Source organism: Hemitrygon akajei, chromosome 4 (genome assembly GCF_048418815.1).
Source record: "Hemitrygon akajei chromosome 4, sHemAka1.3, whole genome shotgun sequence".
Classification (NCBI taxonomy): domain Eukaryota; kingdom Metazoa; phylum Chordata; class Chondrichthyes; order Myliobatiformes; family Dasyatidae; genus Hemitrygon; species Hemitrygon akajei.
In genome coordinates, this window is record NC_133127.1 from 157,672,161 (window position 1) to 157,700,141 (window position 27,981).

General features: G+C 40.6%; 1 protein-coding gene across 2 annotated transcripts in view; it reads left to right on the forward strand.

Moving 5' to 3' along the window:
- Nucleotides 1–27,981, forward strand: part of sgcg (sarcoglycan, gamma) — a 596,108-nt gene that overhangs the window by 91,527 nt on the left and 476,600 nt on the right. For both annotated transcript variants that reach the window (XM_073043720.1, XM_073043716.1), the window contains exon 2: nucleotides 12,847–12,945. The gene's annotated coding sequence lies outside the window, so the exon portion shown is untranslated. The remainder of the gene's footprint in view (nucleotides 1–12,846; nucleotides 12,946–27,981) is intronic.

A 27,981-nucleotide genomic window follows, 5' to 3' on the forward strand; every position in this document is an offset into this window, starting at 1 on the left:
GATGGCTCGGGACAGTTTGGCCCTTGCTGTTGTTAAAGCTGCCTTGTTGCCTGCTCTGAAGGCAGAGTCGCGGGACCTCTGCGGTCATCCATGGCTTCTGGTTGGCACGTATAGTGATGGCCTTGGACAGAGTAACATCATCAATGCACTTGCTGATGTAGCTGGTCACTGATGCCGTGTACTCCTCTAAGTTGGTAGAGTCGCCATCGGTTGCAGCCTCCCTGAACATGTGCCAGTCAGTGTGCTCAAAGCAGTCTTGAAGAGCAGAGATGGCTCCTGCTGGCCAGGTTTTCACCTGCTTCTGAACTGGTCTGGAGCACCTGACCGAGCGGTCTGTATGCTGGGATTAGCGTAACAGAGATGTGGTCTGAGTATCCGAGGTGGGGGCAGGGCTCTGCCCGGTACGCGTCAGGAATGTTTGTGTGAACCAGGTCCAATGCGTTCTCCCCCCTCGTTGCAAAGTCCACATACTGATGGAATTTGGGGAGCACTGACTTAAGGTTTGCGTGGTTAAAATCACCGGCGACAATAAACAGACCATCAGGGTGTGTGTTCTGCAGTTTGCTAATAGCCCCGTACAGTTCACAGAGTGCCTCCTTAGCGTTAGCGCTGGGAGGAATGTAGACACCGAATATAAGGACAGAGGTGAATTCCCGTGGCAAATAAAATGGTCTGCATCGAACTGCCACAAACTCCACTAACGATGACCAGTGTCTGGAAACCAGCACAGAGTTCTTACACCATTCCGTGTCGATATAAACACAGACACCGCCACAGCGGACCTTACTGGAGACGGCTGCATCTCTGTCCGAACGAAACAAAGACAGCCCGTCTAGCTGAACAGCAGCGTCCGAAATCCCATCAGTGAGCCATGTCTCTGTGAAGACAAACGCGGAGCAATCTCTGTACTCCCACCGAGTATTACGTTGGAGTTGGATGTAGTCCATTTTATTGTCCAGGGAGTGGACATTGGAGAGCAGAATGGATGGAGAGCCGGCCGGCTAGGGTTTGCTTTTAGCCTGGCACGGACCCCTGCCCGTTTACCTCGCTTCTGCTTCCTCGCACATCGCTTTCAACATCTCCATCTACGGCTCCCAGCATCGGGCGAGTCCGAGGAATGTAGGCCCATTCCCCTCAGCAAGCCAACGTCGCGTAATTCAGCCAGCAGATCTTTGTGAAGGTTTGTTTTTGGGCGATCTCTGTATTGTAGTAGTACCTGGCGATGGTAGATAGCCGCTCTGTTTCCATGTGCCCTAATCGAAAATAGTGTGCAAACTTAAAATAGAAAAATTAAATTGAAGTAACACCAGGTCTGAAAGGCCGCTGCTGACATGCCGTGCTGCCTCATGAGCCCCTTATACACCTCTATCAGGTCACCTCTCATCCTCCGTCTCTCCAAGGAGAAAAGGCCAAGTTCACTCAACCTATTCTCATAAGGTAGGTATGTCCTCCAATCCAGGCAACATCCTCATAAATCTCCTCTGCACTCTATCTATGGTATCCACCAAAGGGTAGGAATGTGAAAATAACTCCTTGGAAATTTGAAGCTTACTGAGTGGACAATGCTGGTAAAAGAGTGTGAGATCACATTATTTGAATGACCCATACCCACAGTGCAGGCTGCAGACAGGCTCGTCCACTCATTTTCACCATTTGAATTGAAAACAGAAAATACTGGAAACATTCTGCAGGAGATGAAGGGGCTTCAACCTAAAACATTGCACTGTCTCTTTCCATAGATGCTCAGTAACCTTGCTGAGTGTTTCCTGCATATTTCTGTTTTCCTTTCATATTTCTAGAATCTGTATATTTTTTGCAAATGTTCAATTCACGGTGTGAATGTCCACCCAGCACTAACATGGCTATCTCAGTACATCATTCTATAGGATCTAATTGTATTATTTTATTTTAAAAAGTGCAGAATAATTGGTGTATTTTTTCCCTGAGATCTTCGTAACACTTAAAAATAACTCAATGGTTTTGTAGTTACTGTTAAAAAATCAGGTTACTTTTTATTACAATTGGAACTCTTGACTGAAGTTGCCACTGGCTCTTTCCAGGCTGGGTCAAGGACTGGGGATTCTCAATGACATTTTACCAGTTTCTTTATACTCACACAATAAATAACTCATTGGTAGAACAAGAGGTTAATATTCATCTTACTCAATCTTAGCAAAGAGCAACAGCCTGAGCAAGTACATGGATTCACAAGAACAGCACGTTGCAATCACAATGTCCCATTTGAATTCAGAGATGTATTCCATCAGCAAAGACCTGACCTGCCTGAATATCTAGGTCTACTTTTCTGTGGCATCATATTGCCTGATTTCCAAGGAGCCACATAGATCTTGTGTAGCACCAGTACCACTCTGCTGTGCTGAATTTAAGCCAGGAAGCCAAACCAAAGGCCTCTGGGAGCCAAAAGTTATCCACGGATATCTGGCTGTTGATTTCGGAGTACATCTGTGCCAAAGAAGCCAACATGTATACAGTGAAACTCGTGCTGGCTGTGATAGTCTCAAAGGTCAGAGTACTGACATCCTCAGACAACGCCTCCATTGCCTGGACTGCTCTGTTGGAGCCTCTCAACAATGAGAATAATGTAGGTTTATTCCTTGCCAGCAGTGGGGCAGAAGGGAGAGGAAAGGAAGAGAGGTGAGAGCAGACAGAGCCTGACTATTGCTGGGCAATCTGATAACAACCTGTCATACCATGCTGTCAAAAGGCACAATTCCAATTTCCTACTCCACAGCAATTTCTATCGTATCTTCCTTCTCTTGATAAGCTTCATGAGACTGTTGGACCACAATATCAAGCTAAAAGCAAACTTCCAGGAAGCATTCCCAATCAGAGCAGCAACAGTCTGACCTTGCATGCTAACAGTTTGAGCTTTTAGTGCATGTTTCCATTGGCTTGGTGTTGCTGGCTTCTGTTATACATCACATAGTTCAAGAAGAGAAGGTTAGTGAATGCAATGTAGTGTTGTGGTTGAATACATGGCAGTGTGTGAAAGCTGCAAAAGATGATTTTGTGGCTCGGAGACCTGAGGTGGTGGATGTACGTTGATTAGATCCCAGAAGAACACACACAAAATGCTGAAGGAGGAGATGAATCTTCACCTATCACCTGTCAGCTTGTTCTCCTTACCCTCCCCATACCTTCTTATTCTGGCTTCTTTGCCCTTCCTTTCCAGCCCTGATAAAGAGTCTTGGCCCGAAACATTGACTGTTTACCCCCTTCCACACTTGCTGCCTGGCCTGATGAGGTCCTCCAGCCTTTTGTGTGTGTTAGTCTAGATTTCCAGCATCTGCAGAAGCTCTTGTGTTTTGATTAGATCTCAGTCCTGATTATTAGAGACTGTCAGTAAGCAACTGACAGATTTGTGTGAGGCAGTAGATGGAGCAGATGAAATATGGCATATGAGTATACCTACATAGACCTTGACCATGCAGGTTACCACATTGAACTGTTGTTGCACTCGGGCAGGTCAATGGGGTTGCCCTCCTAACACTGAATTCTGCACGGTCTCCTTTCATTGCCACTTTATTGTTCTTCTAGAGAGTTACCTAGGACTCCACAAGTTGACCATGTTCTTCATCTACTTCTTGCACTGTTTTCAGTTTTGTCCTGTTAAAATTACGGTGTCCTTCCAGTTCGTGGCTGTCTTTCATGGAAGAAAATCTGCCATCTTTAACTAGCCTAGCCTCTATGCAACTTCACACCTACCTATGTGGATGGCTTCTCTGAATTCAGAACCTGTACTCTGAATCAGCCAATGATAACACAGTTCAAGAGGAAATTAAGTATGCACAATAAATATGCTGGTTTTAACAGTGATGTCTATTTCAAAGATCTATTCATGTCTTGTGCTTCAAATGTTCAGTAAATTATAGCCTGAGTTTGTCTTTAGTCATTTATTGTATATTAAACAGTTTGCCATTTTTAATGGGAAAGAGCCTCAATGCAGTAAAAGTTGTTCGAACAGAATTTGTTACAGTGCTGAAAGCATAATTTGAGCCTGGGACTCAACACAATTTATGAGTGCCATCCATGATGGATATCTTTTGTGTCCAAGGGCAGACGTTCTCCAGTCTTTGTCACACTGGTTAATTTTCCTGCAGTAAAATCAAGAACATTTTGTCTCACATCCATCCAGCGAATTATGTGCCATCCCAAGCAGAATGTTAGCTTATGGCATAAAGCAGCTGAAGAATATGTTCATGTTATGATGATGTAAAGGCCTTTTCCCTTCAGTTATTTGTTGTGTCAGTTGTGACAATTAGTTTAAAAAGTTACCTCATGATTAAAACAAAATCAGGTTCCCTTATGAGCTTGGGTACAGATTGAGTGAAGGGGTGAATTTATGAGCAAAATTATATGGAGTAGACTAGAGTGTAGAATATTAAGAGGTGAGTGAAATGAAATGGTTAAAATTGCCCAAGGGTTTGTTGAGTAACTATTTCCTCCATTGGGAAGTGCAGGACGAGGAAGTATGAATTATCAAGATGCATTTCTTTGCATCTGCAGCAGTGTATATCTGGAATACCCTTCAAAAGTCATTGGTGCTGGGCCTTTGACTTCCAGCTGCTACATCACTGCATCTTTACATCAGTTTTGAGTAATTAGCTGGCTGGTGGGACTAAGGGAAGTCTTGAAGTTAAAAACAGCCTTTGAGTCGATGGTAAAACATGATTTCAGTCCTTGCCCTATCCTCTTGCCTGCAAGCTGCAGCGTAGGAACATTGTAAAACACAAAGAACGTCGGCCACAGTAACAGCACATGTTTAGTTTCAGAGCACTGCCCAATGCATTAAACATTTTAATAACAAGAAATAGAATCCACCTAAAAAGAATAATTTAAAAGAGTGATATTGAAATTGCTCTCAAGAAGATTAATTTACAGAACACGTTCTTATGGAATTCCTTTTTCTTCTATTTTAAGGGAAGCATTAAATTATTTAAATTAAAAGATTAATGCTTCAATTAATATAGATTGGAAATGTAGCTACATGTGTCTGTACACAGGACTCTGTCATCAGCAGTAAATTCCAATTTTACAAAAGATCTTAAAGTCTGCTAAGGATTCAGTGCACTCCTGCCCCTCCATTTATTATTCTCCGTGTGTCTTGGCAAAAATAATCCAAAATCAAAACAAAACAATTGCTTCTTGCCTGCGGTCGTACAGACTATCAAACTTGCTTGACTTGCCCACTGCTTCAGTGATTGCTCCAAAAGTTGAACCCTTTATTTGATCCTTTATCAGCAATTAGCAAACATACAATTACGCATTATTGAGTGTTATCTCAGCAGTCGGCAAAAGATATGACCTTCGCTGGGCCCAAGCTAAAAAGTGCAACAAAATTTTAAAAATACCTCAAGACCATAAGATATAGAGGAGAATTAGGCCACTTGGTCCATTGAGTTTGCTCCACCATTTCATCATGGCTGATCCAATTTTCCTCTCTGCCCCAATCTCCTGCCTTCTCCCTGTATCCCTTCTGATCAAGAATCTATCAACCTCTGCTTTAAATATACATAAAAACTTGACCTCCAGAGTTGGCTGTGGCATAGAACTCCACAGATTCCCACTCTCTGGTGAAAGAAATTCCTCTTCAACTCCATTCTAAAAGGGCACCCTTCTATTCTGAGAAATAGAATAGGGAATACATAACTTATTCCCTTTGCTTTCACCACGTCCCCACTCATGTGACTAGTTATAATAGACATAGAAAACGGTGTATTGCGTGGCCAGGTGGTTAAGGCGTTGGACTAGTGATCTGAAGGTCGAGCCCCAGCCAAGGCAATATGTTGTGTCCACAATGTGTTGAGTCCACTTTACAACATATTGCTCCAGTCCACTCAGCTGAAAATGGGTACTGGTAAAATGCTGGGGGTTGACCTCATGATAGACTGGCATCTGGGGGGGGTGGGAGTCTCGTACTCTCACGGAAACCGGCATAAGCACTGGCCTGATAAGCCTATAAGGCTTTAACTTTAACAGACTTTAACTTTAACTTAGAAAATGCACAACACAGAATTCAAAGCAGATAAAGAATGGCCCCTATGTTCGAGCCTCCTAATTATATTTTTACCAGTTAAACCTATATGTTACTAAGACACAGGAGACATGAGATCTCAACCTTTACATAAATGTCCTCTTTTAAGCTACGTCGACACTAGACCGGATAAATCTGTAACTCAAGCCTTTTCTCTTCGTTTTGACCCTCTGTCCACACTGAAACGGTGTTTTCCTCCCCCGAAAACGGAGCTTTTCTAAAACACTCTCCAGAGTGTGTAAATTTGAAAACGCCGCTTGGGCAAGAGTAGTGTGGATGGTGTAACCAGAGATTTCTAGAAATGCTGTCATGATGTGCTGGAACAGATGGTGGCATTTCATTGTTTTCTTGAATGCAACCCTCCCCCCAACAACCGAACAATTTCAGAACAGATGGCAATGAGACTGAAGCCAGAGGAGTTAGAAATGTACTCACCAAATACTTTGACCCATAACTTACTGAATAAATAAGTATACTCACTTTGCCCTGTTTTCTGTCCTTGCTTGTTTGAAGGTGGTTTACCTATTTATGCAAGTATTTCTCTGACAATAGATGTGTAACAGCCTAATGTAACATTGTATGGAAATACAAGATAACACTGATGCAGACATGTTTTATACATTTAACAAGATGCTTTATTAATGCAACGGAGTTAGTTAGTTTTTCAATGTTCGTCATCAGCTGGGTCATACTATCCGTGAACTCCCTGTCAATTGCCTCCATATGCTCCAGTATTTGTTTTTTTTAGTTTTAGTCCTCCTGCATGAGAGCCAACAGCTGTCCATCATTTGGCAATTTCCTTTTAAGTTTTTCTAGTCTGCAACTGCACAAACGCACGCCAAGCCTTTCACAGTGACATTCGACCCCAAACATGTCGCTTGTTTTCTGTAGTGTGTCCCGCGTATGCCCAGTAGGAGGAGATTCACCCAAATACCCACTTTAATGTGGACAGAGGTATTTTCAAAAATGCCTGGTGTGTGGACGCCTATTGTTTTTACGTGAAACCGGCGTTTTCAAAATTATCTGGTCTAGTGTGGACGCTATCTATCCTGGATTGTGATCTTTTCCTGCCAAACCAGGTGGTCCCTCTTGATTGAGTTCAGAAAAATCTGTTTTGAATCTCTGCTGCCAAGCGCAAATCTGAAGTCCCATTAACTGTCAGCTCTGGCCAAGGCTACATCCACACTAGACCGGATAATATTGAAAACGCCAGTTTTGCGTAAAAACGATAGGCGTCCACGCTATGCATTTTTGAAAATACCTCTATCCACACTGAAACGGAGATTTTGGCGTATCTTGTCCTCCTGCGCATGCGCAGGACACATCTACTGAAAACAAGCGACATGTTTGGTGTCAAATCTCACCGTAAAAGTGCACATTTGTATAGTTACAGACTAGAAAAACTTAAAATGACGGACAGCTGTTGGCTCTCACTCAGGAGAACTTAAAACTAAAAAAAAACAAATACTGGAGCATACGGAGGCAACCGACAGGGAGATCATGGACAGATTAACCCGGCTGAAGACGAATATTGAAAAACTGACTAACTCTGTTGCATTAATAAAGCACCTTGTTAAATGTATAAAACATGTCTGCATCAGTGTTATCTTGTATTTCCATACAATGTTACATTAGGCTGTTACACATCTACTATCAGAACGATATTTGCATAAATAGGAAAACCACCTTCATAGGAGCAAGGACAGAAAACAGGGCAAAGTGAGTACAGTATACTTATTTATTCAGTAAGTTATGGGTCAAAGCATTTGGTGAGTACATTTCTAACTCTTCTGGCTTCAGTCTCTTTGCCATCTGTTCTGAAATTGTTAGGTTGAGTTCAAGAAAACAATGAAATAGCGTGCTGCCGTCTGACAGCATTTTAAAAAGTCTTTGGTTATCCCATCCACACTGATCTGCCCAAGCAGCGTTTTCAAAAATACCCACCCTGGAAAGCGTTTCTGAAAAGCGCCAGTTTTGAGGTATGAAAACACTGTTTTAGTGTGGACGGAGGGTAAAAACGAAGAGAAAAAGCTTTGGTTACAGATTTATCCGGCGTAGTGTGGATGTAGCCCAAGTGTAGTCTCTTCCATCAGCATGGTCTCCTTTCAATGGTCCATTAGCAGTCCATCCTAGCATTGCTCTGATTAAATAAAGACCATCATCTGTGTATCACTTGCAATGGTTTCAATGCCTCAGGCACCTTCATCCCTATCAACAGCTCAATTTCTGGTGAATGAATGTTTTTTCAGGTGAGACCATTCCTGAAGATCCCTCTGATGAGGAGTGTTTCCTTTGTGAGCAGCCAAATGTTCCTGTGTATAAATGTTTGGCAGTTCACAATAGTTTTCACTATTCAGGTTGGCTACTCCAATCCTGAAACAGCATAGCTCTGTACAACCTTCTTTTTCCTGTCAGGTTGAGCACATTCATGAGGCTCACTGGAAGAACACTGCTGTACTTCCTTGAAATACACACAACGTGCTGGAGGAACTCAACAGGCCAGGCAGCATCTATCGAAATGTGTAGTCGATGTTCCAGGCTGAGACCCACCTGATGAAGGGTCTTGGCCAGAAACGTTGGCTGTGCTCTTTTCCACTGATGCTGCCTGGCCTGCTGAGTTCCTCCAGCACTTTGTGTGAGTTGCTTGGATCTCCAGCATCTGCAGATTTTCTCTTGTTTGTGATTGTACTTCCTTGATGTAGGAAAGCATCAGTAACCACTGTCTTGTTACTCTTCTTAGATTTCACCTGAACTGGAATTATAGGAAGTTTACAATCATGTTCACCAGTTCCCATAAGACCATTAGATGCCAGAGCTGCTGATCTTGGTTCATTCATGGCTTGTCTCGAATCTGCACCCTATTCATAAATTCTGGGCTCAGTTTCCGCTTCACTTTGCACAGTAGCCACAGTAATGGCAAATTTACTTCCTTTAGCTTGAGAACAAATTTGTGATTCAGTCAAGTTCACATCTTTACTTCCTGTCGGTGATGTATGCTTTCCAAAACATTGGGTGTATAGCAATCTCTACTTGTTTTTTAATAAAATCAACAATATCATTGAAAGTAATTTTATGGTTACGCCCTTTCCTGCAGTTCATACACCACTGATCTCCATTCTTTTCTAAGTTCATCAGGCAATTTATTTATGACAATCTTTATTTTAGCAGGCATGTCCAACTCACACATGTCCTGCAAGTCTTCTATCGCATTGCAACAACTTCTAAGAAAAAGACTATAGTCTGAAGAGCTTTCAAGTCTTCCAACTTAATATACCACCAAGAAAGAGCCTTTTCTATGTAGGCTGCAGCAATTCTGTGCTCATCACCAAAATGGTCCAGTGTTAAAGCTTGGGCCATAGATTTCCTTGCTCCAGGCTGGCCTGCTGGCAACTAAACAAGCTTTTTAGAGTAACCTCCAGTGAACTGTTTAAGGAAATAGAGATGGTCATCAGAACTATCAGTCTTGCCTTCAATGCTAGTCTTGAAAGCCCTCATTAATGAATAATACTGCTATGGATCACTATCAAAGATTTGAATCTTTCTTTTAGACAGAGATGCAATGCATTGTTGTTGCATCACTAAGCTTGTTATTTCCTTTCATATCCTTATAGCCTCCAGCGCAGTATTTAGACCTTTATCACCTGAACCATACCATAAATCAATGTCCTCAGAAGCTCCTTATGCTCTCGGCATGTGTTCAGAGTGCCTCCTTAATACAGGCTGAGAGTTGACACCCTGAATTACCCCTTGGGGTTCAAAGTTGTGGATCATAGACTGCTTCATCTTGAGCCCGTAGCTCCTGGTGGAGTTGTCAGAACGCCGTGATGACAAGCTTTGCACCAGTCTGTTCCATCTGTCGCGGTTGTGTGCCAGAGCCTGGGTCACTGCAAATGTTTTCCCTGTCCATTCATTAATGTTGTCCGTCCATCTTTTCCTCTGTCCGCCTCTCCTTTTCCCCTCCACAGTTCCTTGTAGAATGGTCTTTGCAAGGCCACTGGATCTTGTTACGTGGCCATACCATCTCAGCTTTCTTTTCTTCACCGTTGTGAGGAGGTCTTCATAGGGGCCAATGTGGAGCTGGATGGTCCTGCAGATCTGCTCGTTTGTGATGTGGTCCAAGTATGAGATGCCAGAGGTGTTGCGATAGCATCTCATTTCCAATGCCTGTATCTTCCTCTGTAGAGATCTGATTCTCAAATGTATCCACATTGACATTGAGTATGCTGGATTTTCTCAGTTCCATGTCAACACTGGAACTCTCACCAGAGCACCACCCTGATTTAGCATGCTTAGCATCCACAGCACTTGCAGCCCTTAGCACTGTAACTCTGGCCATCTTGGCTGCAATTTCTTCCTGCAATTTAACCTGTTCCATTTTTCTTCAAAGTTGCTCTTCAACCTGGCTTCTACGAAAATGTTCCACCTGTTTTTCCAGTATGTGTTTATCCCTCAATATCTGTTGTCTTACATAAGACTCAGCTAAATTAGCCTCCATTCTAATACATATGGATGTGGTATCAGATGCATGGGATGTTTGCTAGTGACTACAGAACGTGCTGCATGTCTGTTAGACACACTGTTCTCTGCACACACATCATTCTGTGACTCATCACCTTTATACGTAGTCCCAGACTGTTTTTTGACTTTGTGAATATTTTCATTTACCTCAGGGAACTGATCTTCAACATCTCATGTTTATGTTAATCTCTTAGATTAGGGTTCAAGGTCACTGCTTCCAGCTGAACTCATTTTGTCTTCCAAATGCATAAATCAGATGAAACAGTGGCAGTTTCAATTCAGCTTTTCAACAATGGAAGCAAATCAATTCTTCAGACTTTCAACAGAATCAAGAGTCTAACACTTTAGCAAACACCACAAGACAGCTTTTCAGTCCAACCCAGTTGGACATGGCAACAATGACCATTCAAAACTGTGTTTCAAACCCAAACACACTGCGTGAATCAACAAAAGGTCATTACTTGACACAACCTGCTCCAGGCTGCGGTGCTTCTAATTTCTCAGACGCATCTGAATGCTGATACTCGTTTAGTATAACTGTCAAAAAACTTGCTAACAAAATGTAGCAGCAAAGCTAATCTAAAATCAAAACAAAATAATTGCCACTTGCCTGCGACCACGCAGACAGTTATACTTTGCTTGACATACCCACAACTTCGATGATTGCTCCAAAAGTCAAACCCTTTATTGAAATCCTTTATTAGCAATTAGCAAGCATACAATTAAGTATTATTGATACGACCTCCGCTGGTCCCAAGCTACAAATTGCAATGAAGTAACCAAGAATAAGTAACTTACTCCCTTTGCTTTGCCACAACCCAATTCATGTGACTAGTTATCATAATAAACATAGTAAAAGGTTCAAAGGTTCATTTTATTATCGAAGTATGTATGCAGAATAAACTCCAAGATTTGTCTCCTCTAGATAGTCATAACATACAGAAAACTATAGAGTAGTTGAAAGATATCAATTCCCCCATGCACGAAAAGAAAATGAAACAAAAACTTGCAAACCCAACCCCCCCAACCCCTCCCTCACACAAAAGCTAACAGACCATCCAAACCCCCAGTCTGCTCATCAGCAACAAGAAAGAATGGGCGAGAACATGACAAAAGCAGAACTGAAAGAGGCCAATACTACAGTAAACATGAAACACAGAATGCAAAGCAAATAGAGATCAGCTACATGACTTCTACTCCGTGTATATAACTTTCATTGTGCTGCTTATTTCAGAGCAAAATCCACACTGCTTGCTTGCTTCAGATTTTATTGAGATTAAATGTACATTATTAACATTAGTTTTGAAAGGGACACCACATTCTACCTTAGTAATTGTATTTTATCATCCTGAGAAAATTTTGTCATTTAAAAAAAACGTAATTAATTAGAGTCTTGCATTTTCTTCCTAAGCCAACATATGTTAATTGAGCTTTCATTGGCAATTGTGATTAGTTTTTACAAAGTCCAAGGAATATGATTTTGGAAAATGTTGCATCGGATTATTATGTATTAATTATTTATGCTGACCTTAACAGACAACTAATGACTATTTACTCTAGTAACAGAGACACCTAGCTAAGCTACTCTTTACTTTACAATTAGGTTTTCAGCAATATCCATAATCATAATTGGGAAATATTTATTTGTGTTATAATTTATGATGATTCTTTTGTCTATATTGTGCCTTGTCATCATCCATATTAAAGTAAATTGATCACATTGTTGTCTTTAGGAGTACAATAAATATTTACACAATTTCTATAAATGTTTGTAGAAAAAGCCAGAAAAAGGATTATTCTACATTTTTTTAAAAAAGAAAATGATGCAGAATGTTAGTTATTGGCAAATTTACTATGACTGCCATAGGATAAATATCATTTAGATTCATTCCCTGGGCTTAATTTGCCTTTAAGTTGATCAGAGAAACTTTAACAGTGTTGAAATATTGGAGCATTCAACTCTGACAAGGATCTCTCAAACATTTCTTCTGAGGGAAAAAAAGGAAGACATCAGAAACATTCATCAGATCAGTTTGTATTAGAGGTTACCTATCCTTGGACCCTATCCTTTCTTTCAAATCTTGGCAGGCTGACATTATAGCAAAATAATATAATGAATTTTATAATTTAAAAATGATCTGAAACATAGCCATTATGCAAGATGTTATGATCTTACTGAATGGAAATGCTTCTCCTGTACTATGCCTTGTGCACTGTTTATTCACTGCTAAAACTTTGCTTGTTTTAACAACATTCTTCACTCTTTATTACAGATCCTGAATTCCAAGGAGCAATTACACATCTGTTTATTAAAGAAAAGCAAGAAAATGCTCACCACGTTGAAGGATTCATTCTGAAGAAGAAAAAAGAATGTGAGTTGTGCCATCTTCTCATCACTTTAAAGCTTTTCAAGCTCTGCTGTGTGACCTGCAGTGTCGATAATTTATTTAAATTTATTAGAGTTCTAGTTTCTACTCTAAAAGGTAAAGGAAATATCAAATTAAGGAAGATAGTTGTTTTATGTCTCTTACATGTGGCCTCTACTCAACCAGAGCTGGAATATGGTTTCCTGATGGTGGAGAGTCTACTTTTGTTTATCTTTGAGCACTGACCCATCCAGTCACCATGGGATATTCATTTGTAGAGTGAATGTGGTAAATGCTGGGAGCATTCAGCAGTGCAAACAGCATCCTTCGAGTTAATGTTTCAGGTTTGACTTAATCAGAATAGGGAATAATTGGACATAAAACTAGTTCAATGCTGGAACAAATTGGGGAGAGGGGTTGGTGGAAGAAAATAATGGCCTTACAACAAAATTACTCAAGGTAAAAAAACCATTGATAGCAATTTTTGCACTGATGTAAATGCAGAATACTTAAAATCATTGAAGGTGTGATTATTGGAAGTTTGAAATAACATTGCTGAAGAAGCCTGTCTGAAATGTTTAATTAGGAAGACTGTGATGCACTCGTCAGAAAGTGAGGTCTGTTTCTTAAGTTTAAGTTGGATCAATGCAGATGAAAAACCAAGGTCAGGGAGATCAGAGTGAATGGGATAGAGATTTAAAGAGAGAGGCAACAAAAATGTTGGATCACTCATGCCGACTAAACAACAGTGTATTGCAAAGCTGTCATCCAATATGTGTTCCTCAACATAGAAAAAACATTTATAAACATTAAACCCAGTGTACTAAATTTACCAGAGTGCAAGTAAATCATTTCACTTTCTGGATTTTGATTTGCGGAACTAAAGTTAAATACTTTATGGAAGAACATATGTCAAACAGTCACAAGGTGCTATTCAATAAAAGGCCACACTAGACAAAGAAATCAAATTTAATTTGCTTGATTCCTGAACTGATAAATAAAAATTTGCAGTTCTTATGCAAGTTAAAGCTTGCATTATTGTATAGATAGCAATTGCTAACAGTAATCTCAAATTCCACTACTGTTTCTCACAGCATTATGGAGCACTGAACCATCATTTTAATGGTGGAAAGAAATCCTCTTTGTAAGCAGCTCATGCAACTACATTTTATTCTCAACTGTCAGAAGGGGAGGCCAACTTTGGGCTGTACTGACATTTACTTGCAACTAATGCATCCAATTATTGGTCCCTTTTCTTTTATCTTGTCACTCCACCACTTAAATCCTTGTCTCCTCATCCCGGCAAAGACAGCTGATGGGTTGAAATGCCTTTCAGTGATGTCCAGAAACATCCTCCTGATGACATTCCCTTTGAACAGTTTTAAATTTCACTGATGCGCTTTTCTTTTCCTGTCATGGGTATAATTCTGTGATCCACCTATGTTTTGATATGTGGAATAATATGGAAATTAGATGAGTGCAGAAAACTGAAATAGGTTTACCTTTGAGATCTGGATAGACCTTCAAGCGTTCCAACCAAATCCTCATCATTTTGCAGCCAAAAATGATATTTGCTCCTCCTAAGTTTAATGTTAATGGGGAAACTACATTTCAGTGATGTTGGACTTCTTGTCCTATAGTTTAAAATAGGAACATAGAAAACCTACAGCACAATACAGGCCCTTCGTATCCGCCTCCACCACCATTGCTGGCAGCCCATTCCACGCACTCACCACTCTCTGAGTGAAAAAACGTACCCCTGACGTCTCCTCTGTACCTACTCCCCAACACCTTAAACCTGTGTCCTCTTGTGGCAACCATTTCAGCCCTGGGAAAAAGCCTCTGACTATCCACACGATCAATGCATCTCATCATCTTCTACACCTCTATCAGGTCACCTCTCATGCTCCGTTGCTCCAAGGAGAAAAGGCCAAGTTCACTCAACCTATTCTCATAAGGCATGCTCCCCAATCAAAGCCACGTCCTTGTAAATCTCCTCTGCACCCTTTCTATGGCTTCCACATCCTTCCTGTAGTGAGGTGACCAGAACTGAGCACAGTACTCCAAGTGGGGTCTGACCATGGTCCTATATAGCTGCAACATTACCTCTCTGCTCCTAAATTCAATTCCACAATTGATGAAGGCCAATACACCATATGCCTTCTTAACCAGAAAATTAACCTGTGCAGCTGCTTTGAGCGTCCTATGGACTTGGACCTGAAGATCCCTCTGATCCTCCACACTGCGAAGAGCCTTACCATTAATACTGTATTCTGCCATCATATTTGACCTACCAAAATGCACCACATCAGTGGCAGTTTGAACTCCATCTGCCACTTAGCCCTATTTTGCATCCTATCAATGTCCGTCTGTAACCTCTGACAGCCCACCATGCTAACCACAACACCTCCAACCTTTGTGTCATCTGCAAACTTACTAACCCATCCCTCCACTTCCTCATCCAGGTCATTTATAAAAATCATGAAGAGTAAGGGTCCCAGAGCAGATCCCTGAGGCACTCCACCGGTGAGCGACTTCCATGGAGAAACATGCAAAAATGCTGGATAGTTTTTAAATCAGAAATATTAAAACCTCACATGTTCTTGAAATTCAATAAATGTGTTTTTTGTTGAAAATACAAAAGATGAACAGTTTCATATAATTTCTACAAGCAATAATTGATGTTCAAAAGTGACATGGCAATAGAGTGAACAATACTATTAAAACAGATTACTTATCACTCTTGGATTAGGTATTACAAAGTTGATGTCTCGAGTTGTCTTTATGAATTCTAGAAAAGCAGGATTGCATGATAAATCTAATGCTCTGAGTGTTATATCCTAGAAATCCCTTCAGATTTATTAATAATTACATTTACAGTGCAATCAAAAGGTAAGCACATGTCATGTTTTTCTTTAACATGGCTTTGTTTGTATCTTGATGAAATAATAAGGTAAGATATAGATGAAGAGTACTGTTGACCCACTGACGCATCCATCCACTTTTCTTTTAATGGTCCCCTATGTGCTCCCTTAAGCAACAAAACCTTGGCTGACATTTCAGTTTCACATTGACAAAGTCCCATTCTCAGATCTGCCGTCTTTCAGGTTTTTATTAAACAGGGACCACAACTTACCTCTCAGGTAGGTTTAAAAGATCCATGTCTGTTTCTTAATGAAAAAAAAAAACAGCATGAAATTTATCCCAGTGTCCTAGCCAATATTTATCGTTTCATCAACATCACGAAGAACAGATTATCTGGTCATTAGCACATTACTGCTTGTGGGAGTTTACAGTGGGTGAAGTGGCTGCCTCGATTCTTACACCACCACTGTAATTGCAACCCATACGGTATTTTTCACTATTGGAACATTGCATCTGATATGCTAATATAGAATTCAACAAATTACTACATTTAACAATTAGGTAATAATGGTTTTCAGAACTGCAACATTAGATCTAACCATTCTTCTTTAGCATATTAATAACATTGTTTCATCTGTGTAATTACACAGCTATATTTTAGTTACTGTGTAGTTAAATTCTCGTTACACATGTTTATGGCTTCTGAAAGGCTTATAAAAGCTCATTTGATGAAGCTTTGTCAAAATAAAACATGGTTAATTTATTACACGATTGGCTGACTTTCTGATATTTTGAATCTTTAATAATAATGTTAAATGTTTCAGTTTTACCTGATAACAGTCTAGCTAAATGAAAACATTAATGGGCTTTAAAGCTGTTGAAATTTCCAACAAGTGCAAGCTGCATAATGCACACTGAAGATCCAAATCATACTCCTGAGCTAGATGAAGCTAGAAAAATTAATCAGCGGATTGGTCTTGTCATTAAAAAAAAAAGCAACATGAACTCTTGTTTCAATCGTCACTACCACTTTTAAAATCAATTTTGAGTCTTCCATGCTCAGTCAAAGGGCGGACCATTTCCTGACCAGTAAAATAGGAAAGCCACTGAATGCCACATTTTTGATGAGGCTGCTTCATACATGCAAGAAAAAAACGTACTAAGTTTTTAAAAAATGTCATTTAAAGTTACTGTATTGTAAGGGATGCCTGGCAAATTGGCTGTTGCACTCAACATCAATGGGGAAATGTTTCTTTCTATATTTGAACAAATTCTCTCTAATGCAACAGCTTTTCTGATTGTCTTCTATCAGCTGTCTTGGCAAAGGCAGAGTCAATGATAAATGACTGAAAATTAGAATTAAGGAGTAGAACTGATTTGCTGTTGGTCTTGGTTTATTATTGTCACATGTACCAAGACACAGTGAAATGCTTGTATTACGGACTGTTAATACAGATTAAATTTTTATACAGTGCATTCAGATAGAACAAGGTAAACAATAATAATGTTAAAGAGTAAAAAGCTACCAAACAAGTGCAGTACAGATAAATGAGAAAGTAAAGAATCATAATGAGGTAGACTGTGAGGCCAATAGTCCATCTTGTTGTACATGAAGTCCTTTCAAGAGGCTGATAGCAGGAGGGATAAATGCTCTCTGTGTACCTGGTGGTCCGTGCTTTCAGGCTTTTGTATCTTCTGCCTGATAGGAGAGGGGAGAACAAAGAATGTCAGAGATGGGTGGGGTCTCTGATTAATGGGCAATTCAAACACCCTTAAGACAGTTAACTGAAGACAAGAACCTAAAAGATCACTGATGACAGTGAGCTCTGTTTATTCCTAAATATTATGAAAATATGGTATATTTAATTTGGGGTAGCCTAATTTTCATTGCAATAAGAGATTCATCACACACATGACCACTTAATAATATCTCCTCCTGGATGTCCATCAGCACAGATGCATGGGAGTCTGTAAAGGGAATCAAGGTTATGTATTTAGATTCTGTTTGACTCTCTATACACTCGTGACTGTGTGGCTAAGCACAGCTCCAATCACAATTACAAATTTACCAACATTATCACTATGGTTGGATGACTCATAGGCGGTCACAAGACAGTGTACAGAGCAAGATTAGACACCGGGTAGAGTGATGCTGCAACATCAGTAAAACTAAAGAACTGATTATTGACTTCACAAAGAGGAGGGATGGTCTTTCCACTACTTTTTTTCTGTAATTTGCACTACTTATTTTAACTCAGCTATTTATTAGACATATATATGCTCACTGTAATTCAGTTTCTTTTCTCTATATTTATTTATCACGTATTCCATTATACTGCTGCTTTAATGTTAACAAATTTCATGACAAATGCTGGTGATATTAAATCTGATTCTGATTCTGAATTAAAAGTCGTACCCAGTTTTCAGCCAAAGTAGCATTTGAGAAGATGAGGGATGGAGTGTGCACCAGATACATTCAATATTATCAGCATGCAAATGGACAGCATTAATTTCTAAGCATATTTAGCAGACTGACTACCCAATAGCATTCAGAAGCTAACACCCCTGAGATTCCCAGATATTGGATTTGTTGTTAAACTGCAGCGTGGAGGTGTATTTTAACACTGAGTGGCATGGCAGTCTCTGAGGTTTTCTGTTATCTCTCTGATGGACAATGACATGGAAAGAATTACAATAGTTTCTCAGCGTGCAGGGAAAAATTCCCACCAGGCTTTGGAGCCTGTTGACTGATAACACTCTCTGAGACGTGAAGGCGAGATATCGGCTGTTATTGACTGGAAGAAAGAACAAGCAGTAGTTGACCACCATACTACATCCTGGAGACTGAGGGCCGGGCTCAGGCCTCAATCGCCTTTATACTGGGGTCTGTGGGAGAAGCCATGGTCAGTGGGAGGGGCCACAAGAGCAGTCAGCAGGGGGCGTGTCCAGACAGGTATATGTAGTTCACCACACTGAGTGAGTCTGTGTCTGAAGCACCATTCTCAAGGACCTGAGATCAATGTTTTTCAGTGATCTCGCAAGACCTGTAAAGGTGAGTACAGATCTTATATTTAGATCTCTTATTAATACCTAACTATAATGTTTTCAGCCTTCCCCTTAAATCCTTCTCCCTCACACCGCAATCTTCTAAGTATATCTTTTTTCATTCTTTAGATTACAAATTGACAATGTTATCTTCTCGTATTCTAATGCTTGTAACACCAGAACTCTTCTCTGAACTTTCCATTGCATCCTGGTTCCTTCATTCCTCTCCAGCTGTCAAGAGTTTAACTGCATGCAGAACACTACAAACCTGCATTTCCCTTTCAACAGCCAGTTACTAACTCTTTATCTTCATTTCTGCAAAATTAAACAGTCATTGGGGGGGGGGGGGAAGGGGAGAGAAATATGGTGGAGTTTTGGGGGTGAAGACTGAGAAGCCAATGTTTTCCAGAGGGCAGTGCATCATATATTCTATAAGGACCAGCAGAGATAATGGTACCCTATGTGTGTTAGAGTGTGCTGAAAAATGCATTCAGTGAAACAGCCAATACAAGTGAGTACAAACACTGCTGGCTGCTTCACTATACAGTATACACAAAGTGAGTTCATCTGTAGCTCCAGTTTGAGAGATGATATAACCATTGAAAAGAACCTCATTCTGAATCGGTTCCACAACCTATGGACTCACTTTCAAGGACTCTACAACTCATGTTCTCAATGTTTATTGCTTATTTAGCTATTATTATTATTTTGTTTTCTTTTAAAAAAAAAACAAAGAGATTTTGATAATAAATGTACTAACTGCAAATGAATTGCTCTCTAGGAAAGATTTAACGCAACATAGAAATCATTGAGAGTTGTGAGATCTTGACATGATCTGTAATTTTACTTGTGAAGTTGAACTATTTAAATTTAAGTATTATACTCTTAAAGATACATTAAATCATTACTTTAAAAAAGAGTAAATTCTGACTTGAAAATCCCTCTCATTGACTCTGAATTTTAACCACACAAACCTAGCTTTAATTAAATTTGGGAACATAGAGTAACCACTATTGAGACTTTGTATGACTGATATTAATAAGAACCGTGAACTTGACATAGTTTCTGTTCAGACCTTCAGACTTCCGAGACTGGTGGAAAGTAAATTGGTTTATTTTAACAGATGAGGGAGCAAGCTAATACATTCTTCAGTTTCAAATGTTTAAAGAACAGCTGAATATTTTGTGATTTCTGAGTTGGAATGAGGAGATGTAGCAAAGGGGGTGAATAGGGGAGAAATACCCAGAATACTAAAGAGGAGGTACTTGCTTGTCTTGAAGTACATTAGGGTGGATAAGTCCTCAGGACCAGATAAGGTGATCATTGTGGGAGGCTAGTGATAAAATCACATGGGCCCTGGCAGAGGTATTTAAAACATCCTTAGTTACGGGAGAGGAGCCAGAGGACTGGAGGATAGCTAATGTTGTTCTGTTGGTCAAGAAAGGCACTAGGAATAAGCCCGAAGATTATAAACTGTTGAACCTGATGTCTGTAGTGGGTAAATTATTGGAAGGTATTCCAAAGGACAGGATGTATAAGCATTTAGATAGATATGGTCTGATTAGGAATAGCTGACAAGGCTTTTGTGTGTGGTAGGCTGTGTCAAACCAATCTAGTTGAGTTTATCGAGGAGTTTACCAGCAATGTTGATGAAGGAAAAACCAGAGGTCCTTAAGCCAGTCTCCATCCAAGGATTAGCGATGGAGAGGGTCAGTAATTATAAATTCCTCATTGTTATTATTTCAGAGGATCTGTCCTGGGTCCAGCACGTAGGTTCCGTTACAAAGAAGACACGTGTCTCTACTTTCTTAGAAACTTGCGAGGAGTTGGCATGTCATCTAAAACTTTCACAAACATCTATTGATGCACATTGGAGAGTGTAGTCACTGGTTGCATCATGGCCTGGGATAAACATACCGATACCCTTGAAATGAAAAGCCTACAAAAAGTAATGGATGCAACCCAGTCCACCACAGGGAAAGCCCTCCTCAGCACTGAGCATATCTACAAAGAGTAAGTGAGGGAGGGAGTGAGGCCTTCACTGGTCACAGTTGACCATGGATATTGCATCACAGATACGCAAGCCTAAGTAGTATGATATGGAGAGCAAGCTGTTGCCCACGTGCCAAGCTCACCCTCTCCACACATCTGTTGAGCCCAAAGGAACGGCAGAGACCGATACAGTTTGATTCCAGGAGTTGCTGGTCAGCATTGGTTTCAACATAGGATTGCCTTAGGAACCCCAGCACTGGATTTTACCCTTGGGGTTGACTCCCGAAGTCTTCCCCATGAGTGAGTATAAACACACGGCAATGGGGGTTTGAGATCAGAGTTTTCCCTCTCCTGGATGAGCGGCTAGCCATTGCTGATGAGCCCCATCTGCCCGAAGCTACTGGTTTTAAGGTGCCAGTAACCCGCCTTTGCCCCATCTCCTGTCAGTACAAATTGTTCCACCAGGCTTATCAGCTACACCACACATGAAGGCCAGGTTGTCAGAGGCTATTTGAGATGCACACCATTGGAAGCATTTAATAGGTAGTGGGAGCTTGTCCCCATTACCACCCCTGGCTATAACAACTTTAAGGAAAGAGGCCTGTTGTAGGAAAGCCACATCCATCATCAAGGAACTCCACCATCCAGACCAGGCTCTCTTCTCACTGCTGTCATCAAGGAGATATAGAAGCTTTAGGTCCAACATTACCAGGTTCAGGAACAATTGTTACCACTCAACCATCAGGCTCCTGAACTAGAGTGGATAGCTTCACTCACACCAGCATTGAGTTGGTTTCACAACCTTTTGACTCACTTTCAAGGATGCTACAACTTACGTTCTCAATATTTATTGCTTATTTATTTATTATTACAATTTTGTTTTCTTTTCTATTTTTGTATTTCCACAGTTTGTTGTCTTTTGCACATTGGTCGTTTGTCTTTGTTATGTCCAGCTTTTCATTGATTCTATTGTGTTTCGTAGTAGTGAATGCCACAAGAAAAGGAATCTAAAGGTTGTATCTGATGACAAATATGTACTTTGATAATAAATTTACTTTGAACTTTGTACTTTAGCCTCCTGTTCAGACACACAAGCTATGGAACCACTTGCTTCCAGCTTATGCATCATAATGTTGGTGGCGTTTCTTCTAACTACTGACTTACTCACTGGAATTAAATGATAGAATAAACAATCTGTTGTCATTAGAGCTTTATGAATTATAAATACTGAACCAATGGTCTTTTATATTTGTGGGCTGTGGTGTTATGGGCAAAGTTTGCATTTATTACCACCCAATGCTGCCTTGAGAAGACAGTAATGGGTATTGTAATGATGTAATGAACATGCCTCTCCAGTGCCGCTAGGGAAGGAGCTCATGCTTTTATCAATGACAGTTTAAAACTTCTTAGGTTTATTGTAAGAACTGTTTAAGCTCATGCTTGATTCTTTACAATAATTCTACATCTGTACTAATTTATGATGTTTACTGTATATGGTTGCATTGCTAATTAAAAACTTATTAATAATGTTTCCCATATTCCACAATTAGCAGGGATTAGCTAAACAATTCCAGCCTATGGAAGTGTCAAGCCATTTTCAACATAGTGGGGAGTAATTATTTGAAACAATTTTACTTACGGCAGTTATTCACTTCATAATTTCTAAAAAGCTTTGCACTTTTTATGGAGAGCAGACATTTCTTTTTTTCAGTGTTCCTCATACATGTGATACAGCTTGTTCATGGCATACCTGAGTAATCAGATGTGCCCAGAATACTTTCCTCTTTGTTAGCAGTAAGTAGGTGTAGCTGCAAACCCAGTATATATTGACTATCCAAATTGTCCTTGGGATGTGATGAGCTTCTTTCTGAAAGCACCAGAGACCTTCTGATGAAAGCATTGTTGGATAGGGATTTAGACCAGCAGTAATGAAGGAAATTTAGTATATTTCCAGCTCATGATATTGTGCAACTTCGAGAGGAACCTACAGGTGATGGTGCTTTCATGTGCTTGCTGCCCTTTTGCCCTTTTTGGCACCTGACGTTACAGATTTGGAAGGTACTGTTTAAGTAGATCTGATGAATAATTGATTCACATGACAGCCAAGATACTGTTAGTGTAGAGAATAAATGTGTAGATGATGAGTGAGATATCATTGAATCAGTGTCCTTTGTCCTGGATGGTGTCAGTTTTCTTGAATGTCATAGGAATTGCATTCTTTCTAGCATGTAGAATTTTTAAAAAATCTACACTAATCATCCATTATAGTTGGTAGAAAATCTCTGGGGTGAGGTTGAAACATTCAAGCTATTTTTATAATCACAATATACAACCAATTAAATATCTGATCTGTGGGAAGTTGATGGTGGAGGATTTGGTTATGGTAATGCCATCGGCTATTAAGAACAGATGACTGGACAAATGAGTTGGTTATTTCCTGGTACCTATGTGGGACATGAATCACAAGCCATTTTTCACCATAGGCCGCAATAATAATTCATCAATAGACACCCTAAATCCATCCTGTTATTGGAGGAAGGTCATTGATATTCTCCTGAGCTGCTTGTAGCTGTGTTTGGTGATGGTACTAGAATGGATCACTCACCTTGCTGGTTGAAGAAGGTTACAAAGGCAGCTTTGGAACTCACACACAAGGGTGTTCAATTGTTGAGGGCAGGATTGATCTCAGAGTTTCCTCCTGTCGTTATTTTTTAAATTGTCTATCATTATTCATGGCTCGATGTGGATGAGATTTACAAGATTACTTTGTAGAGTTCATTGTTAATAACAAATTGAAGTTACTTCAATGAAAATTGTGTTTTTGACAATAAAACATGAGAAGGTCAAATCGGCTTTGCATTTGATGGTGTGAGTACTTTAAATAGAAACATCCGTGGAGGAATCAGCAGCTAACTGGAAGACTTTTCTGAAGTTGTTTTGCTTCTTAGAAAAACAATTTGCAAAACAATAATCTTTTGGAACTTTAAGACGGACCAATGAACTGATGCCTTCAGGGATTCAAAAAGCACTTGCATCAATATGTCTTAATTAGATAGCTACACTGTGGTTATTGGTTTCTACTCACTTACTGGCAATTGTTGATTAGTTTGTTCTTGCTGATTGCCCATGCATAGTTTCTAAGGTTTTGTCTGCTATAAATTCTAATGCTTTACAACAGCCCTATTAAACTTGTCAAGGTCCATTGCTGAACCCTATTAAACTTCAATCTGGGTCTTGGCTTTTCACCAGATTTGCTGCATCTGTATTCCATCTGCAATTTCAGAATTTAAGATGCAGTTTTACTTTTCTTCGCCTCCCTCTAAAACTCAGTGACTCTCTGTGTGCCTGACTGCGAATTCCATTCCCTTTGCTAATAGCTCAGAGTCCCTCCTTGGAAATTATGAGTAATTGAGCTGGTCGGTTCATAAGCTTGATTCATATCATGTTCTAAGTTGAGTTTCAGACCTCAATGCTGGGTCATCACTAAAGATAGCTATTTCTACCTCTGGAACATCTCCCTATCTTGGCTTATTTAACCCTGAATTCCTTAGGCATGAGTTTTTCACTCTGAATTTGACTTTCTGAAATCAATTTCTATTCATACTTTCATTCTAGTCCCTGTAATCTAGAGATCATCCACAATTCCACTGCCCATGATCTAAGTCCCATTTATCATCATCAAATGACTACTGATCCATACTGGCATGAGCAATATTTAAATGTTACAATTATCATGCCTATTTTTGAATATCCATGATTTCCCTGCTGTCTTGTTCTGTAATCCCATTGAATGCTACTCCTCATTAAGATAGCTGTGTTCCTCAGTCACGGCCTCTCGATCACTATGAATACTGAGCACCCTAAACATTGCTTTACTGCAGGAAATAGCTCCAGGACACTTTCCTTTCTGTTTTTCTTTCCTCCTCTATGTTGCTAAAGAGCTACTCCTTTGATCAAATTTTTAGTTTCTGCATTTATGTATAAATGAACTTGATAGCATTTATTTTGTTGGATCTTGCACCTCTCGGGTACTTTGGGGTGCTGTGCCATGTTAAAGGTTTCTCATAAATGGCAGTCGCGATTGCTGATGATTCTTTCAGCTTCAGTAACTGTCAACCTCACCAGAGTGGTCATTCTTTATGAGGCATGCTTTAGGACATGCTGTTAAACCATAAAGGCTACCAGCAACAAATAAAAATCAATGTCAACTTTAAATGTTCAAGTGTGGGGAAGTAGTGATTTTGGAATTCAAAGATTTGTTGATAGTGTTTGACAAAAGGTTATATTTAAAACGGTAGCTAGGAAATAGTTTATGCGTTGTTCTTATCTATGTGATGAGATTGCTCAGTCAGCGGTGAAAGTGTGCTACCTGATTAGAGACCACGCAATTGTCAATGACAATTGAATTACTGGCATACGTATCTGCTGTGTGCAAAATAGGCACTCAGGCTTGGACCTTCAACTGGATGCATTGCATAAAAACGTGATCTTTGGATTACCTTGTTTTTACAAATGCCATCGTTTTGAAATTGCTACTTGAGTAGGAAGGTGGGAAAAGGATGTGTAGAAGACAGGATTCGTGCCATCTCTTCTGCATGACATTTTTTCTCACGTTTCGGAAGGCCATCAACCTGCAGCATAGGAGAATCCAGTGCAATTAAAGGTAAATTTACCCTTCAGCCTCTGGACGCTGAGGTTCAGTAATAAGTGGGGTGACCCAGCTGTAGGTGACATGCAAGAGTTTACAGAGCAAGTTCTCTGTAAGGTATAGAATAGTGAATTAAACCAGCAGAAGAACGATGAATTTGGAACAAGCTCCATGATGGAATGGTGGAAGATGAGGGAACACATTACAATAACATTTTCTGTTCATCAGGCACTTCTCTGTTCTTGCAAGAGGACATCTGGATGACTTGCAGTTTCCATTTATCCCAACACACATGAAATGTAAACTGTAGTTTACACACCACCAGCGGACAATTATAAGCAAGACTCACGAAATTGCACGATGCTGTCTAAAACTAAAACACGGCCCATCCCGAGGCATTTCAAATGACTTTAACCAGACCTGTTTGAAGAAAACCTTGCCCAATTAGCACCTACACGTAACCTGTTGTACCAGACACTCCAACAGACTAGACTATTGCTACTCTACGATAAGGAATGCCTAGCATTCCTTCCCGAGACTACATTTTGGCAACTTGGATCATTTGACTGACAACCAGAAGGTGGTAGCAGAAGTCTAAGGAACATTAACAGGATTGCCTTCAGTCAGTAGATTGGACTTTGTTCAAGAACTTGTCTGAGGACTTATATAGAACATCGAATAGTCCAGCACAGTACAGGCCCTTCGGCCTACAATGTTATGCCAGCCCTTAAACCCTGCCTCCCATATATCCCCCCACCTTATATTCCTCCATATACCTGTCTAGTCATCTCTTAAATTTGAATGACTACAGCAGGGTCATTGCAGATATTATTAAAACAGAGGTGGATCAGTGTGTCCCTACAAAATCATTCAGGTTTTTCTCCAATCAGAAGCCCTGGATGAATGGGGCAGACAGGCGATTCTGTGGGGCAGACAGACGGTTCTGTGGACGCAGGAAAGAAACACAGATGGTAGTTTGCCTCCTAGGTGCCAGGGTCTGGGATGTTTCTGATCACATCCATGATATCCTGAAGTGGGAAGGTGAACAGCCAGAGGTCGTGGTACATATCGGTACCAATGACATAGGTAGGAAAAGGGAGGAGGTCCTGAAAACAGACGACAGGGAGTTAGGAAAGAAGCTGAGAAGCAGGACCTCAAAGGTAGTAATCTCAGGATTTCTGCCTGTGCCACGTGACAGTGAGTATAGGAATAGAATGAGGTGGAGGATAAATAGGTGGCTGAGGGATTGGAGCAGGGGGCAGAGATTCAGATTTCTGGATCATTGGGATCTCTTTTGGGGCAGTTGGGACCTGTACAAAAAGGACGGATTGCACTTGAATCTGAGGGGGACCCAATATCCTGGCAGGATATCGGGGAGAGTTTAAACTAGAATTGCTGGGGGTGTGGGAACTGAACTGAAGAGACAGAGGAAGGGGCGGTTGGCTCACAAATACAGAAATCTTGTAAGTGGTGAGAGGGAGGATAGGCAGGTGAAAAAGAAGGAATGTACTCAGATTGATGGTTTGAGATGTGTCTATTTTAATACAAGGAGTGTTTTGAACAAAGTAGAATGGCTTAGAGCGTGGATCAGTGAGCTATGACGTTGGGGCTATTACAGAGATTTGGATGGCTCAGGGGCAGGAATGGCTACTTCAAGTGCCAAGTTTTAGATGTTTCGGAAAGGTCAGGGAGTGAGGTAAAAGAGGTGGGGGCGTGGCACTGCTGATCAGAGATAGTGTCACGGCTGCAGAAAAGGAGGAAGTCATGGAGGGATTGTCTACTGAGTCTCTGAGGGTGGAAGTTAGAAACAGGAATGGGTCAATAACTCTACTGGGTGTTTTTTATAGACCTCCCAATAGTAACAGGGACATCGAGGAGCAGATATCGACAGTTCCTTGGTAGAGATCATTAAGAGAACCAAATTTCTTGGTGTTCACCTGACGAAGGATTTCACCTGGTCCCTCAACACCAGCTCCATAGCAAAGAAAGCCCAGCAGCATCTCTACTTTCTGCGAAAGCTGAGGAAAGTCCATCTCCCACCCCCCATCCTCATCACATTCTACAGGAGTTGTGTTGAGAGCATCCTGAGCAGCTGCATCACTGCCTGGTTTGGAAAATGCACCATCTCGGATCGCAAGACCCTGCAGTGGATAGTGAGGTCAGCTGAGAAGATCACTGGGGTCTCTCTTCCCGCCATTACAGACATTTACACTACACACTGAGTCAGCAAAGCAAACAGCATTATGAAGGACCCCACGCACCCCTCATACAAACTCTTCTCCCTCCTGCCATCTGGGAAAAGGCACCGAAGCATTCGGGCTCTCACGACCAGACTATGTAACAGTTTTTTCTCCAAGCCATCATATAACCATATAACAATTACATCACGGAAACAGGCCACCTCGGCCCTTCTAGTCCATGCCGAACGCTTACTCTCACCTAGTCCCACCGACCCGCACTCAACCCATAACCCTCCATTCCTTTCCTGTCCA